General features: G+C 41.1%; 1 long non-coding RNA gene across 1 annotated transcript; it reads right to left on the bottom strand.

The window, feature by feature from the left end:
* Positions 1–13,108: 13,108 nt before the first annotated feature.
* Positions 13,109–14,026, bottom strand: LOC127924220 (uncharacterized). Its single transcript, XR_008117223.1, has 3 exons — positions 13,927–14,026; positions 13,528–13,662; positions 13,109–13,437 (listed from the first exon to the last, which is right to left on the bottom strand). It is a non-coding gene; the product is annotated as an uncharacterized LOC127924220 (long non-coding RNA).
* Between the last annotated feature and the right edge of the window lie 3,224 nt (positions 14,027–17,250).

Raw genomic sequence — 17,250 nt, 5'->3', positions numbered from 1 at the left:
ACCAGTCCACTATGTCTCCCTGTAGGGAGCAACTGTTTACACACACGTTACCAGTCCACTATATCTCCCTGTAGGGAACAACTGCTTACACACACGTTACCAGTCCACTATATCTCCCTGTAGGGAACAACTGCTTACACACACGTTACCAGTCCACTATGTCTCCCTGTAGGGAACAACTGCTTACACACACGTTACCAGTCCACTATGTCTCCCTGTAGGGAACAACTGCTTACACACACGTTACCAGTCCACTATGTCTCCCTGTAGGGAGCAACTGCTTACACACACGTTACCAGTCCACTATGTCTCCCTGTAGGGAACAACTGCTTACACACACGTTACCAGTCCACTATGTCTCCCTGTAGGGAACAACTGCTTACACACACGTTACCAGTCCACTATGTCTCCCTGTAGGGAACAACTGCTTACACACACGTTACCAGTCCACTATGTCTCCCTGTAGGGAGCAACTGCTTACACACACGTTACCAGTCCACTATGTCTCCCTGTAGGGAGCAACTGCTTACACACACGTTACCAGTCCACTATGTCTCCCTGTAGGGAACAACTGCTTACACACACGTTACCAGTCCACTATGTCTCCCTGTAGGGAGCAACTGCTTACACACACGTTACCAGTCCACTATATCTCCCTGTAGGGAGCAACTGCTTACACACACGTTACCAGTCCACTATATCTCCCTGTAGGGAGCAACTGCTTACACACACGTTACCAGTCCACTATATCTCCCTGTAGGGAGCAACTGCTTACACACACGTTACCAGTCCACTATATCTCCCTGTAGGGAGCAACTGCTTACACACACGTTACCAGTCCACTATGTCTCCCTGTAGGGAGCAACTGCTTACACACACGTTACCAGTCCACCATGTCTCCCTGTCATGGCTTTTGCGCCATCAGTACAGATACCAACATTTCTTGACCACCAAAGTCCATTGATGTCACAAAACTGTCCAGTACTTTAAAAATATCCTCTCCTCTTGTCCTGGTTTACAGTGGTTTGCAGAAGAGGATGCCTTCCTTAATTGACCCCCCATAAGCGTAACGGACATATACCAGGAGCTGTGCCAGGCCTGCCACGGATCTGGCAGTGGCCAGGCAGTGGCTGTAACGCATAGATCATATGCTACAATGTGTAAAGTAAATGATAGATCACATTCTAGATTATATGCTACAATGTTAAAGGAAATGATAGTTATATGCCAATGTGTAAAGGAAATGATAGATTATATGCTACAATGTGTAAAGTAAATGATAGATTATATGATAGATCATATGCTACAATGTGTAAAGTAAATGATAGATTATATGATAGATCATATGCTAGAATGTGTAAAGTAAGTGATAGATTATATGATAGATCATATGCTAGAATGTGTAAAGTAAGTGATAGATTATATGATAGATTATATGCTAGAATGTGTAAAGTAAGTGATAGATTATATGATAGATTATATGCTAGAATGTGTAAAGTAAATGATAGATTATATGCTACAATGTGTAAAGTAAGTGATAGATTATATGCTACAATGTGTAAAGTAAATGATAGATTATATGCTACAATGTGTAAAGTAAGTGATAGATTATATGCTACAATGTGTTCTGATAGATTATATGCTACAATGTGTAAAGTAAGTGATAGATCATATGCTACAATGTGTAAAGTAAGTGATAGATTATATGTTACAATGTGTAAAGTAAATGATAGATTATATGTTACAATGTGTAAAGTAAGTGATAGATTATATGCTACAATGTGTAAAGTAAGTGATAGATCATATGCTACAATGTGTAAAGTAAGTGATAGATTATATGCTACAATGTGTAAAGTAAATGATAGATTATATGCTACAATGTGTAAAGTAAGTGATAGATTATATGTTACAATGTGTAAAGTAAGTGATAGATTATATGTTACAATGTGTAAAGTAAGTGATAGATTATATGCTAGAATGTGTAAAGTAAGTGATAGATTATATGCTACAATGTGTAAAGTAAGTGATAGATTATATGCTACAATGTGTAAAGTAAGTGATAGATCAGCTACAATTATAAGTGATAGATTATATGCTACAATGTGTAAAGTAAATGATAGATTATATGTTACAATGTGTAAAGTAAGTGATAGATCATATGCTACAATGTGTAAAGTAAGTGATAGATTATATGTTACAATGTGTAAAGTAAGTGATAGATCATATGCTACAATGTGTAAAGTAAGTGATAGATTATATGCTACAATGTAAAGTAAATGATAAAGTATGTGTAGTGATAGATTATATGCTACAATGTGTAAAGTAAATGATAGATTATATGCTACAATGTGTAAAGATAGATTATATGTGTAAATAATGATAGATAAATGTAAAGTAAGTGATAGATTATATGTTACAATGTGTAAAGTAAGTGATAGATTATATGCTACAATGTGTAAAGTAAATGATAGATTATATGCTACAATGTGTAAAGTAAATGATAGATTATATGCTATAGATTATATGCTACAATGTGTAAAGTAAGTGATAGATTATATGTTACAATGTGTAAAGTAAATGATAGATTATATGTTACAATGTGTAAAGTAAATGATAGATTATATGCTACAATGTGTAAAGTAAATGATAGATTATATGCTACAATGTGTAAAGTAAGTGATAGATTATATGTTACAATGTGTAAAGTAAATGATAGATTATATGTTACAATGTGTAAAGTAAGTGATAGATTATATGCTACAATGTGTAAAGTAAATGATAGATTATATGCTACAATGTGTAAAGTAAGTGATAGATTATATGTTACAATGTGTAAAGTAAATGATAGATTATATGTTACAATGTAGTAATGTGTGATAGATTATATGCTACAATGTGTAAAGTAAGTGATAGATCATATGCTACAATGTGTAAAGTAAGTGATAGATTATATGCTACAATGTGTAAAGTAAATGATAGATTATATGTTACAATGTGTAAAGTAAGTGATAGATCATATGCTACAATGTGTAAAGTAAGTGATAGATTATATGTTACAATGTGTAAAGTAAGTGATAGATCATATGCTACAATGTGTAAAGTAAGTGATAGATTATATGATAGATTATATGCTACAATGTGTAAAGTAAGTGATAGATTATATGCTACAATGTGTAAAGTAAATGATAGATTATATGCTACAATGTGTAAAGTAAGTGATAGATTATATGCTACAATGTGTAAAGTAAATGATAGATTATATGTTACAATGTGTAAAGTAAGTGATAGATTATATGCTACAATGTGTAAAGTAAGTGATAGATTATATGCTACAATGTGTAAAGTAAATGATAGATTATATGCTACAATGTGTAAAGTAAGTGATAGATTCTATATGTTACAATGTGTAAAGTAAATGATAGATCATATGCTACAATGTGTAAAGTGCTGATAGATCATATGTTACAATGTGTAAAGTAAATGATAGATTATATGCTACAATGTGTAAAGAAATTAGATTATATGATAGATTATATGCTACAATGTGTAAAGTAAGTGTGAGAATCTAAATGGTGTTTTGCTAGAAAGGACTGAGGGAGTATCCTTCCTTCCTCACACACTGGCTATGACAGATCACATTCTAGATCACATGACACAATGTGTAAAGTAAATCATAGATAATATTCTAGATTGTATTCTAGATCATGTTCTAGATTATATTCTAGATCATATTCTACATCATAATAGATCATATTCTAGATCAGAATAGATCATATTCCAAATCATAATAGATCATATTCTAAATAATAGATCATAGTCCAGATTACATTCTAGATCATAATCATAATGTATTGAGAGTAAATATAGTTGCCATCAGGACTGACTTCTGAAGTACAATTCCTCTCTACTAACCACACACACAGACACACACACACACACACACACACACACACACACACACACACACACACACACACACACACACACACACACACACACACACACACACACACACACACACACACACACACACACACACACACACTCTCTTCATCAGTCATATTTGCTGTAGCCAGTCTGTTACATCTACAGTATCTGGAGATCAAGAGGTTTGACACTACAACCAAGGTGTCACCCTATTCTCTTTATGGTGCACTACTGTAGACCAGGGCCCATAGTAATACACTACTGTAGACCAGGGCCCATAGTAATACACTACTGTAGACCAGGGCCCATAGTAATAAACTACTGTAGACCAGGGCTCATAGTAATACACTACTGTAGACCAGGGCTCATAGTAATACACTACTGTAGACCAGGGCCCATAGTAATACACTACTGTAGACCAGGGCCCATAGTAATAAACTACTGTAGACCAGGGCCCATAGTAATACACTACAGTAGACCAGGGCCCATAGTAATACACTACTGTAGACCAGGGCCCATAGTAATACACTACTGTAGACCAGGGCCCATAGTAATACACTACTGTAGACCAGGGCCCATAGTAATACACTACTGTAGACCAGGGCCCATAGTAATACACTACTGTAGACCAGGGCCCATAGTAATACACTACTGTAGACCAGGGCCCATAGTAATACACTACTGTAGACCAGGGCCCATAGTAATACACTACTGTAGACCAGGGCCCATAGTAATACACTACTGTAGACCAGGGCCCATAGTAATACACTACTGTAGACCAGGGCCCATAGTAATACACTACTGTAGACCAGGGCCCATAGTAATACACTACTGCAGACCAGGGCCCATAGTAATACACTACTGTAGACCAGGGCACATAGTAATATACTACTGTAGACCAGGGCCCATAGTAATACACTACTGTAGACCAGGGCCCATAGTAATACACTACTGTAGACCAGGGCCCATAGTAATACACTACTGTAGACCAGGGCACATAGTAATACACTACTGTAGACCAGGGCACATAGTAATACACTACTGTAGACCAGGGCCCATAGTAATAAACTACTGTAGACCAGGGCCCATAGTAATACACTACTGTAGACCAGGGCCCATAGTAATACACTACTGTAGACCAGGGCCCATAGTAATACACTACTGTAGACCAGGGCCCATAGTAATACACTACTGTAGACCAGGGCCCATAGTAATAAACTACTGTAGACCAGGGCTCATAGTAATACACTACTGTAGACCAGGGCTCATAGTAATACACTACTGTAGACCAGGGCCCATAGTAATAAACTACTGTAGACCAGGGCTCATAGTAATACACTACTGTAGACCAGGGCTCATAGTAATACACTACTGTAGACCAGGGCCCATAGTAATACACTACTGTAGACCAGGGCCCATAGTAATACACTACTGTAGACCAGGGCCCATAGTAATACACTACTGTAGACCAGGGCCCATAGTAATACACTACTGTAGACCAGGACCCATAGTAATACACTACTGTAGACCAGGGCCCATAGTAATACACTACTGTAGACCAGGGCCCATAGTAATAAACTACTGTAGACCAGGGCCCATAGTAATACACTACTGTAGACCAGGGCCCATAGTAATAAACTACTGTAGACCAGGGCCCATAGTAATTCACTACTGTAGACCAGGGCCCATAGTAATACACTACTGTAGACCAGGGCCCATAGTAATACACTACTGTAGACCAGGGCCCATAGTAATAACCTACTGTAGACCAGGGCCCATAGTAATACACTACTGTAGACCAGGGCCCATAGTAATACACTACTGTAGACCAGGGCCCATAGTAATACACTACTGTAGACCAGGGCCCATAGTAATACACTACTGTAGACCAGGGCCCATAGTAATAAACTACTGTAGACCAGGGCTCATAGTAATACACTACTGTAGACCAGGGCCCATAGTAATAAACTACTGTAGACCAGGGCTCATAGTAATACACTACTGTAGACCAGGGCTCATAGTAATACACTACTGTAGACCAGGGCCCATAGTAATTCACTACTGTAGACCAGGGCCCATAGTAATAAACTACTGTAGACCAGGGCCCATAGTAATACACTACTGTAGACCAGGGCCCATAGTAATACACTACTGTAGACCAGGGCCCATAGTAATACACTACTGTAGACCAGGGCCCATAGTAATTCACTACTGTAGACCAGGGCCCATAGTAATAAACTACTGTAGACCAGGGCCCATAGTAATAAACTACTGTAGACCAGGGCCCATAGTAATACACTACTGTAGACCAGGGCCCATAGTAATACACTACTGTAGACCAGGGCCCATAGTAATACACTACTGTAGACCAGGGCCCATAGTAATACACTACTGTAGACCAGGGCCCATAGTAATACACTACTGTAGACCAGGGCCCATAGTAATACACTACTGTAGACCAGGGCCCATAGTAATACACTACTGGAGACCAGGGCCCATAGTAATACACTACTGTAGACCAGGGCCCATAGTAATACACTACTGTAGACCAGGGCCCATAGTAATACACTACTGTAGACCAGGGCCCATAGTAATACACTACTTTAGACCAGGGCCCATAGTAATACACTACTGTAGACCAGGGCCCATAGTAATACACTACTGTAGACCAGGGCCCATAGTAATACACTACTTTAGACCAGGGCCCATAGTAATACACTACTGTAGACCAGGGCCCATAGTAATACACTACTGTAGACCAGGGCCCATAGTAATACACTACTTTAGACCAGGGCCCATAGTAATACACTACTGTAGACCAGGGCCCATAGTAATACACTACTGTAGACCAGGGCCCATAGTAATACACTACTTTAGACCAGGGCCCATAGTAATACACTACTGTAGACCAGGGCCCATAGTAATACACTACTGTAGACCAGGGCCCATAGTAATACACTACTGTAGACCAGGGCCCATAGTAATACACTACTGTAGACCAGGGCCCATAGTAATACACTACTGTAGACCAGGGCCCATAGTAATACACTACAGTAGACCAGGGCCCATAGTTATAAACTACAGTAGACCAGGGCCCATAGTAATAAACTACAGTAGACCAGGGCCCATAGTAATAAACTACTGTAGACCAGGGCCCATAGTAATAAACTACTGTAGACCAGGGCCCATAGTAATAAACTACTGTAGACCAGGGCCCATAGTAATAAACTAATGTAGACCAGGGCCCATAGTAATAAACTACAGTAGACCAGGGCCCATAGTAATACACTACTGTAGACCAGGGCCCGTAGTAATAAACTAATGTAGACCAGGGCCCATAGTAATAAACTACTGTAGGCCAGGGCCCATAGTAATAAACTACAGTAGACCAGGGCCCATAGTTATAAACTACTGTAGACCAGGGCCCATAGTAATAAACTACTGTAGACCAGGGCCCATAGTTATAAACTACAGTAGACCAGGGCCCATAGTAATACACTACTGTAGACCAGGGCCCATAGTAATAAACTACTGTAGACCAGGGCCCATAGTAATAAACTACTGTAGACCAGGGCCCATAGTAATAAACTAATGTAGACCAGGGCCCATAGTAATAAACTACAGTAGACCAGGGCCCATAGTAATACACTACTGTAGACCAGGGCCCATAGTAATAAACTAATGTAGACCAGGGCCCATAGTAATAAACTACTGTAGACCAGGGCCCATAGTAATAAACTACAGTAGACCAGGGCCCATAGTTATAAACTACTGTAGACCAGGGCCCATAGTAATAAACTACTGTAGACCAGGACCCATAGTTATAAACTACAGTAGACCAGGGCCCATCGTAATAAACTACAGTAGACCAGGGCCCATAGTAATACACTACAGTAGACCAGGGCCCATAGTTATAAACTACAGTAGACCAGGGCACATAGTAATACACTACTGTAGACCAGGGCCCATAGTAATAAACTACAGTAGACCAGGGCCCATAGTAATACACTACAGTAGACCAGGGCCCATAATAATAAACTACAGTAGACCAGGGCCCATAGTTATAAACTACAGTAGACCAGGGCCCATAGTAATAAACTACTGTAGACCAGGGCCCATAGTAATACACTACAGTAGACCAGGGCCCATAGTAATACACTACAGTAGACCAGGGCCCATAGTAATAAACTACTGTAGACCAGGGCCCATAGTAATAAACTACAGTAGACCAGGGCCCATAGTAATAAACTACTGTAGACCAGGGCCCATAGTAATACACTACTGTAGACCAGGGCCCATAGTAATACACTACTGTAGACCAGGGCCCATAGTTATAAACTACTGTAGACCAGGACCCATAGTAATAAACTAATGTAGACCAGGGCCCATAGTAATACACTACAGTAGACCAGGGCCCATAGTAATACACTACAGTAGACCAACAACATGGTCATCACTAGAGGAACAGGAGATGAACCAATAACAACATGGTCATCACTAGAGGAACAGGAGATGAACCAATAACAACATGGTCATCACTAGAGGGACAGGAGATGAACCAATAACAACATGGTCATCACTAGAGGAACAGGAGATGAACCAATAACAACATGGTCATCACTAGAGGAACAGGAGATGAACCAATAACAACATGGTCATCACTAGAGGAACAGGAGATGAACCAATAACAACATGGTCATCACTAGAGGAACAGGAGATGAACCAATAACAACATGGTCATCACTGGACGAACAGGAGATGAACCAATAACAACATGGTCATCACTAGAGGAACAGGAGATGAACCAATAACAACATGGTCATCACTAGAGGAACAGGAGATGAACCAATAACAACATGGTCATCACTAGAGGGACAGGAGATGAACCAATAACAACATGGTCATCACTGGAGGAACAGGAGATGAACCAATAACAACATGGTCATCACTAGAGGAACAGGAGATGAACCAATAACAACATGGTCATCACTAGAGGAACAGGAGATGAACCAATAACAACATGGTCATCACTGGAGGAACAGGAGATGAACCAATAACAACATGGTCATCACTAGAGGAACAGGAGATGAACCAATAACAACATGGTCATCACTAGAGGAACAGGAGATGAACCAATAACAACATGGTCATCACTAGAGGAACAGGAGATGAACCAATAACAACATGGTCATCACTAGAGGAACAGGAGATGAACCAATAACAACATGGTCATCACTAGAGGAACAGGAGATGAACCAATAACAACATGGTCATCACTAGAGGGACAGGAGATGAACCAATAACAACATGGTCATCACTAGAGGAACAGGAGATGAACCAATAACAACATGGTCATCACTAGAGGAACAGGAGATGAACCAATAACAACATGGTCATCACTAGAGGGACAGGAGATGAACCAATAACAACATGGTCATCACTAGAGGAACAGGAGATGAACCAATAACAACATGGTCATCACTAGAGGAACAGGAGATGAACCAATAACAACATGGTCATCACTAGAGGGACAGAAGATGAACCAATAACAACATGGTCATCACTAGAGGAACAGGAGATGAACCAATAACAACATGGTCATCACTAGAGGAACAGGAGATGAACCAATAACAACATGGTCATCACTAGAGGAACAGGAGATGAACCAATAACAACATGGTCATCACTAGAGGAACAGGAGATGAACCAATAACAACATGGTCATCACTAGAGGAACAGGAGATGAACCAATAACAACATGGTCATCACTAGAGGAACGGGAGATGAACCAATAACAACATGGTCATCACTAGAGGAACAGGAGATGAACCAATAACAACATGGTCATCACTAGAGGGAGAAAGGTAAAGAAGTTGACAAGACAACTCCAGAGAACAACACGGTTTTGCTTCTTCCAGGAGCTTTGGAAACCCAGAGGAGTAAAATGTATTGAGCTGTTCTGCTGTCTGTTCAGATCCACGTTATATGGAGGAAGTACAAGGACCTAAAAATACAGCCTCTCTCCCACCACCAAGCCCTCCTCCTCTCCTGTGATGTGTAACCTCTGTTTTACCATAACGGGAAAATGTCACACTACAGAGCACAGACTACACTTAACGCTGAGTCACACTACACACAACACTTAATGCAGAGTCACACTGTCACACTACACTTAATGCAGAGTCACACAACACTTAATGCAGAGTCACACAACACTTAATGCAGAGTCACACAACACTTAATGCAGAGTCACACAACACTTAACACAGAGTCACACAACACTTAATGCAGAGTCACACAACACTTAATGCAGAGTCACACAACACTTAATGCAGAGTCACACAACACTTAACACAGAGTCACACAACACTTAATGCAGAGTCACACAACACTTAACACAGAGTCACACAACACTTAATGCAGAGTCACACAACACTTAACACAGAGTCACACAACACTTAATGCAGAGTCACACAGCACTTAACACAGAGTCACACAACACTTAATGCAGTCACACAACACTTAATGCAGAGTCACACAACACTTAATGCAGAGTCACACAACACTTAATGCAGAGTCACACAACACTTAATGCAGAGTCACACAACACTTAATGCAGAGTCACACATCACTTAATGCAGAGTCAGACAACACTTAATGCAGAGTCACACAACACTTAATGCAGAGTCACACAACACTTAATGCAGAGTCACACAACACTTAATGCAGAGTCACACAACATTTAACAGAGTCACACAACACTTAATGCAGAGTCACACAACACTTAATGCAGAGTCACACAACACTTAATGCAGAGTCACACAACACTTAATGCAGAGTCACACAACACTTAATGCAGAGTCACACAACACTTAATGCAGAGTCACACAACACTTAATGCAGAGTCACACAACACTTAATGCAGAGTCACACAACACTTAATGCAGAGTCACACATCACTTAATGCAGAGTCACACAACACTTAATGCAGAGTCACACAACACTTAATGCAGAGTCACACAACACTTAATGCAGAGTCACACAACACTTAATGCAGAGTCACACAACACTTAATGCAGAGTCACACATCACTTAATGCAGAGTCACACAACACTTAATGCAGAGTCACACATCACTTAATGCAGAGTCACACAACATTTAACAGAGTCACACAACACTTAACGCAGAGTCACACAACACTTAATGCAGAGTCACACATCACTTAATGCAGAGTCACACAACACTTAACACAGAGTCACACATCACTTAATGCAGAGTCACACAACACTTAATGCAGAGTCACACAACACTTAATGCAGAGTCACACAACACTTAATGCAGAGTCACACAACACTTAATGCAGAGTCACACAACACTTAATGCAGAGTCACACAACACTTAATGCAGAGTCACACATCACTTAATGCAGAGTCACACAACACTTAATGCAGAGTCACACAACACTTAATGCAGAGTCACACAACACTTAATGCAGAGTCACACATCACTTAATGCAGAGTCACACAACACTTAACACAGAGTCACACAACACTTAATGCAGAGTCACACAACACTTAATGCAGAGTCACACAACACTTAATGCAGAGTCACACATCACTTAATGCAGAGTCACACAACACTTAATGCAGAGTCACACAACACTTAATGCAGAGTCACACAACACTTAATGCAGAGTCACACAACACTTAATGCAGAGTCACACAACACTTAATGCAGAGTCACACAACACTTAATGCAGAGTCACACAACACTTAATGCAGAGTCACACAACATTTAACAGAGTCACACAACACTTAATGCAGAGTCACACAACACTTAATGCAGAGTCACACAACACTTAACACAGAGTCACACAACACTTAACACAGAGTCACACAACACTTAATGCAGAGTCACACAACACTTAATGCAGAGTCACACAACACTTAATGCAGAGTCACACAACATTTAACAGAGTCACACAACACTTAATGCAGAGTCACACATCACTTAATGCAGAGTCACACAACACTTAATGCAGAGTCACACAACACTTAACGCAGAGTCACACACCACTTAACGCAGTCACACTACACACAACACAGAGTCACACAACACTTAATGCAGAGTCACACAGCACGTAATGCAGTCACACTGTCACACACCACTTAACACAGTCACACTGTCACACAAACACTACAGAGAGAACACAATGCAGAGTCTACCTCAACAACATGACTGTCTGTTCCAGAGGAATCGTCCAGAACACCAGCCATGCATCATCCTTGCTTTTCGCCTCTGTTTGGTTGAAAGAAATGTACAACCAATCTTTACCAGTATGAGTTTAACATGTTCTACCGAAAAACATGAGATCAACATGTTATTTTTCCTGCTCGTCTCCTTTAACCTTTCTAAGGCAGGCGTTCCGCTAGCGGAACCCATCCACAACATTCCGCTGAAAAGGCAGCGCTCGAAATGAAAAAATATTTTAAAGAAATATGTAACTTTCACACATTAACAAGTCCAATATAGCAAATGAAAGATAAACATCTTGTTAATCTACCCATCGTGTCAGATTTCAAAAATGCTTCACAGCGAAAGCACAACATATGATTATGTTAGATCATAGCCAAGTCAAAAAAACACAGCCATTTTTCCAGCCAAAGATAGGAGTCACAAAAAGCAGAAATATAGATCAAATTAATCACTAACCTTTGATGATCTTCATCAGATGACACTCATAGGACATCATTTTACACAATACATGTATGTGTTTTTCGATAATGTGCATATTTATATCCAAAAATCTCAGTTTACTTTGGCGCGTTAACTGCAGTAATGTTTTGATTCCAAAACATCCAGTGATTTTGCAGAAATATTCTTAACTCATAATAAACATTGATAAAAGATACAACTGTTATTCACAGAATTAAAGATAGACTTCTCCTTAATGCAACCGCTGTGTCAGATTTCAAAAAAACTTTACAGAAAAAGCATAATCTGAGAATGGCGCTCAGAGCCCAATCCAGCCAGAGAAATATCCGCCATTTTGGAGTCAACAGACGTTAGAAACAACACCATAAATATTCACTTACCTTTTTCTTGAATCTTAGAGATAAATGAAGTACCACATTAGCTACGAATAAGGTTGCAACATTCCAGTAATTTTTCCAAAATTCTCAGGTTTTCCAGAAATCCCGGTTGGAGAAATCTGTATTTCCTGCCAATTCCCTCAATATTCTGGGAGTCATATAACCAGGATTTCTGATAAATCTGGGATTTGTGAGAAACACTAGCTACAAAGCTTCCAGGCAACCCACTCCAGCACACCTCAGCTCCCCCTAACTGTAGATCAGATATCCCAGTCATGAACACCTCAGCTCCCCCTAACTGTAGATCAGATATCCCAGTCATGAACACCTCAGCTCCCCCTAACTGTAGATCAGATATCCCAGTCATGAACACCTCAGCTCCCCCTAACTGTAGATCAGATATCCCAGTCATGAACACCTCAGCTCCCCCTAACTGCAGATCAGATATCCCAGTCATGAACACCTCAGCTCCCCCTAACTGCAGATCAGATATCCCAGTCATGAACACCTCAGCTCCCCCTAACTGTAGATCAGATATCCCAGTCATGAACACCTCAGCTCCCCCTAACTGTAGATCAGATATCCCAGTCATGAACACCTCAGCTCCCCCTAACTGTAGATCAGATATCCCAGTCATGAACACCTCAGCTCCCCTAACTGTAGATCCGATATCCCAGTCATGAACACCTCAGCTCCCCTAACTGTAGATCAGATATCCCAGTCATGAACACCTCAGCTCCCCTAACTGTAGATCAGATATCCCAGTCATGAACACCTCAGCTCCCTAACTGCAGATCAGATATCCCAGTCATGAACACCTCAGCTCCCCTAACTGTAGATCAGATATCCCAGTCATGATCACCTCAGCTCCCCCTAACTGCAGATCAGATATCCCAGTCATGAACACCTCAGCTCCCCCTAACTGTAGATCAGATATCCCAGTCATGAACACCTCAGCTCCCCCTAACTGTAGATCAGATATCCCAGTCATGAACACCTCAGCTCCCCCTAACTGCAGATCAGATATCCCAGTCATGAAATCAAATCAAATCAAATTTTATTTGTCACATACACATGGTTAGCAGATGTTAATGCGAGTGTAGCGAAATGCTTGTGCTTCTAGTTCCGACTAGCATCACACTTCTCTCTATCTGGCAGAGCTAATAGGCTGTGTTACCGACTGGTTAAGGGCCGTTTTACAGGCTGTGTTACTGCCTGGTTAAGGGCTGTTTTACAGGCTGTGTTACTGCCTGGTTAAGGGCTGTTTTACAGGCTGTGTTACTGCCTTGTTAAGTGCTGATTACAGGCTGTGTTACTGCCTGGTTAAGGGCTGTTTTACAGGCTGTGTTACTGCCTTGTTAAGTGCTGATTACAGGCTGTGTTACCGACTGGTTAAGGGCCGTTTTACAGGCTGTGTTACTGCCTTGTTAAGTGCTGATTACAGGCTGTTACACCGCCTGGTTAAGGGCTGTTTTACAGGCTGTGTTACTGCCTTGTTAAGTGCTGATTACAGGCTGTGTTACTGCCTTGTTAAGTGCTGATTACAGGCTGTTACACCGCCTGGTTAAGGGCTGTTTTACAGGCTGTGTTACTGCCTGGTTAAGGGCCGTTTTACAGGCTGTGTTACTGCCTTGTTAAGTGCTGATTACAGGCTGTTACACCACCTGGTTAAGGGCTGTTTTATCTCCATCCCTATGCTCAGTGGATGCGTTCCAGTTGGCACCCTATTCCAAAAGTAGTGCACTATTTTTGACGAGGGCCCGTAGGGTATTGGAGTGGGATTCACTGAGGCAGTAAAATACCTGGGGGAATACACCATTAAATCTAAACGATAGGATGAAGAGTGTAAAAACACAAAAAGAGATTAAAAAATACATATTTAAAGAATTAGAAGTGTTTAGTGGAGGAAATTAACTTTTTATAACACTGAAAATAACAAGAATCTAACCAGTTCTCTTTAAATTCTCCCCAGAATCTCTTCCAAAGAACCATGAGAATCTCATTCCAATCCTCCTCTGACCTCTCCCTGAGCTCTCTCTGACCTCTCTCTCTCTCTGAGTCGGTCCTCTAACGTTAAAACCTGGTCAGAAAAGCCCAGGGACAATCATAATCCTCAAACCATCCATTTGGGAAATCAGTTAAGTGGTTGACTTAAGAAGGACATGACTGTGTTTTGTTTTAAGAAGGGCAGAGCCAGGCTTTTAAGAAGGGCAGAGCCAAAGTTGTGCTTTGTATCACCAAACACTTCATCCATCAATATTTCTCAAATGGAAATAGGATGTAATTTGGGACACGATCAGTGTCTTGGAGTGGGATTCATGACATCACTAGAGGTGTGTCTGTGGGGAGAATCCAGTCCAAATGAGAAGATAAAGAGTGTGAAAACAGTGAGGGCTCAACCCAATCCGTAGCACTGAAGATCCGCTGACAATTAAAGGCAATGTTTCCACGGTCGCGGAGACTGCATTCACAGTAACCACGGAGACTGCATTCACAGTAACCACGGAGACTGCATTCACAGTAACCACGGAGACTGCATTCACAGTAACCACGGAGACTGCATTCACAGTAACCACGGAGACTGCATTCACAGTAACCACGGAGACTGCATTCACAGTAACCACGGAGACTGCATTCACAGTAACCACGGAGACTGCATTCACAGTAACCACGGAGACTGCATTCACAGTAACCACTGCATATGTCGGCTCAATCGATAATTACCTTTAAATGTGAACCGCTACAGCGCAGATATTCTGCGGTACAGATTGAATCGAGGCCTAAAGCTACTTTCGTACAAGAGGTTTAAGGAATGGGAAGTGACCAGTGGATATAATTCACTTTTTGTGGCTTTGAAACACAAGATTTTAAACCCCACACAAACAAACGCACACACACACACACCACACCACACCAGTTCTCTTTCAATTCTACCCAGAATCTCTTCCGAAACACCAGGGGGATCCTCCTCTGACCTCTCTGTTTGAGTCTGTCCTCTAAAGTTATTAATCCCTGAACTGAAAAGCCCAGACCCAATTCATGTGGGACGTGAGTTACATGGCTGACTTAAGGAGGACAGGACTGTGCTTTGTGTTTTGTTTTAAGAAGGGCAGAGCCAGGATTTTGAAAGGGAAGGTTGTGCTTTGTATCATCAAACACTTCATCCATTAAAATTTGTGTGTAACACTATTCCCTATATAGTGCACTACTTTGGGCCCAAGACAAAGTGCACCCTTTGAGCCATGGTCAAAAGTAGTGCACTAAATAGGGAATAGTGTTGCCATTTGGGACGCAGATTTGGCTAGAATAAAAGGTTGTAGCGATGTCATAATGCTGAGAAACAAAGATGACGTTGCCCAATAGACAGCTTGAGGACCAAGTGGGTGTGTGTGAAGTTGTCAGGAGACACTGATCTTGGGTCAGTTTAGCATTAAAGGTAATGATTGGGAGAGGGAATGATGATCCTAGAATGTATCAAGGGGAAACTCTGATCTTGGGTCAGTTTAGCATTAAAGGTAATGATTGGGAGAGGGAATGATGATCCTATAATGTATCAAGGGGAAACTCTGATCTTGGATCAGTTTAGCATTTTCCCCACTAAAGGTAGGAAGATGATCCTAGAATGTACCTTATATATGCCATTTAGCAGACGCTTTTATCCAAAGCGACTTACAGTCTCATGTGTGCATACATTCTACGTATGGGTGGTCCCGGGAATCGAACCCACTACCCTGGCGTTACAAGCGCCATGCTCTACCAACTGAGCTACAGAAGGGGAAACTCTGATCTTGGATCAGTGAAACCATCCCAGAGCAAGCAAGTGGATGGGTCATTCTCCTCTCAGGGTCTCTAAGGAGATTTCCACTGGGGAAAAAATACTTAATTTCCTCATCATTTCAACAAAAACATTAAATGTGATGACGTTGAATCAATGTGGAAAACATCATGGATTTTCGTCTTTTTTTTTTCACCCAACTTGCAACCTAAATCCAATTACATTAAAAAAAAATGTTGTTGATTTCACATTGAATTCACGTTAGTTGATAAACTCAAACCAAATGTAAATCCAACCGAGATGTATGAAGTGACGTCTGTGTCCAGCGGGTTAGTTCTGTTTGTGACGGTCATGCCAGGGCTCCCTCCCTTGACATCCCAGTCAGCCAGATGAATGTAGATCTGTTTGTGACGGTCATGCCAGGGCTCCCTCCCTTGACATCCCAGTCAGCCAGAT

This window comes from Oncorhynchus keta, unplaced genomic scaffold (genome assembly GCF_023373465.1).
Source record: "Oncorhynchus keta strain PuntledgeMale-10-30-2019 unplaced genomic scaffold, Oket_V2 Un_contig_3859_pilon_pilon, whole genome shotgun sequence".
Classification (NCBI taxonomy): domain Eukaryota; kingdom Metazoa; phylum Chordata; class Actinopteri; order Salmoniformes; family Salmonidae; genus Oncorhynchus; species Oncorhynchus keta.
Note: the sequence above shows the minus strand (reverse complement) of the source record. Positions and strands in the feature narration are given on the sequence as shown.